We start from the raw sequence: 1,728 nt of genomic DNA, 5'->3' as shown, positions 1-1,728 counted from the left end.
AATAATTTTTTTATGAAATGTATTTTTAATAAGACCTGATACTTTCAACAATACGTATAAACGGTTTAATAATTTTTTTATGAAATGTATTTTTAAGAAGACCTGATACTTTCAACAATACGTATAAACGGTTTAATAATTTTTTTATGAAATGTATTTTTAAGAAGACCTGATACTTTCAACAATACGTATAAACGGTTTAATAATTTTTTTATGAAATGTATTTTTAATAAGACCTGATACTTTTAACAATACATATAAACAGTTTTACACAACTGTGTTAGCCCTGGAGTATTCTGAACAACGGGCGCTTCCTACTCCGTATTTTGTGTATGTTTTTCAAATGGACTTTTTTAAAATGAACACTTGTGAATAGGTATTTGTTCTAAGACGTACAGTCCTATAACAAAAGCTTGTTCTTCCAAACGTTACAGAATTAGAAGAGTCTTGTGTATACTTATATAAATATGTATCTATTATTACACTGTACACTAGTCGAATATGTGGTTAGAAATTTTACAATATATTAAGAAATCGGAATGCGCATGTGCATGCAGTACTGAGCTTTTCATTATTTAGCCTAATTTGCTATGTAAGTAAGTATGTATAGCTGTGCTGGTATACAAGGAATAAGTATAATTCTAGTGCACTCACACTCTTTGTTTGACATCGTGTAGTTTCCTTATTGGTCGTTTCATAAAGTGACGTTAAAGTGATATTTCTAACCAGAAAAGTCATTAGTTTTTAGATGCCAGGCACACTTCATAAAATATAATCCATAACCAGCAATTCAAAAGAACTGGTTTGGAAACATTGTTCCAGGAATCGAAGAGCTATGATCATTGCGAGTAAAATCGCAGTGTTTTACAGGGCATGGGCTAATGCCCAAGTGTTAAATTAAACGTATCAAACAATTTTGTATTTAACCCTTTAAACTTAAACAGACAATTTATTTTTATGAATCGTTTAATGATGGCAGCAATATGGAATATTTTAAGGGCTGTGACCTGTTTTCAGTAAATTTTATTTTATTGAGCAATATGTTGGATGTGTGTATTCGTCATATTTGTGGTAGATGTACAAAGATATAGTTAAAACTTTTTACGTACCGCTTACATGATTTCCATTATGTTTGTAAAAGCATGCCTTCCAACATGTATGATGAGTGTGAACTTTTTTCTTCTATACTTACACATTTAAGTATGTGAATACCCACCCTATCAAAAACAAATGATGTGTTTGTTGGAATCACGCCCTTGTTTCTTTGAGCGATATACAGATAGGATTACATGTAACAACGCCTACTTCTTACCTTAAATTAAGCAAAATAATGTTACAGATAAAGAATAGAATAGTACAGACGTGTTGTGGTAATTAGAACTAAATCTAGCCTTATTACAGAGCAGTTACATTATGGATTGCATGGTGTGATATAAGACTAAACTGTGACCATTAGGTGTCGAGAATGGAATGATGTGGGACTAAACTGTGACCATTAGGTGTCGAGAATTGAATGATGTAGGACTGTACTGTGACCATTAGATGTCGAGAATGGGATTATGTGGGACTAAACTGTGACCATTAGATGTGGAGAATTGAATGATGTAGGACTGTACTGTGACCATTAGATGTCGAGAATGGGATGATGTGGGACTAAACTGTGACCATTAGATGTCGAGAATGGAATGATGTGGGACTAAACTGTGACCATTATATGTGGAGAATGGA

At 32.6% G+C, this 1,728-nt stretch overlaps 1 protein-coding gene across 4 annotated transcripts in view; it reads left to right on the top strand.

The window, feature by feature from the left end:
* Nucleotides 1-1,728, top strand: part of LOC106458063 (microtubule-associated protein 2-like) — a 61,965-nt gene that overhangs the window by 33,974 nt on the left and 26,263 nt on the right. The window lies entirely within an intron of this gene.

Source organism: Limulus polyphemus, unplaced genomic scaffold (genome assembly GCF_000517525.1).
Source record: "Limulus polyphemus unplaced genomic scaffold, Limulus_polyphemus-2.1.2 Scaffold411, whole genome shotgun sequence".
Taxonomy (NCBI): domain Eukaryota; kingdom Metazoa; phylum Arthropoda; class Merostomata; order Xiphosura; family Limulidae; genus Limulus; species Limulus polyphemus.
The sequence above is the reverse complement of the archived record's forward strand: the minus strand, read 5'-3'. Positions and strand labels throughout refer to the sequence as shown.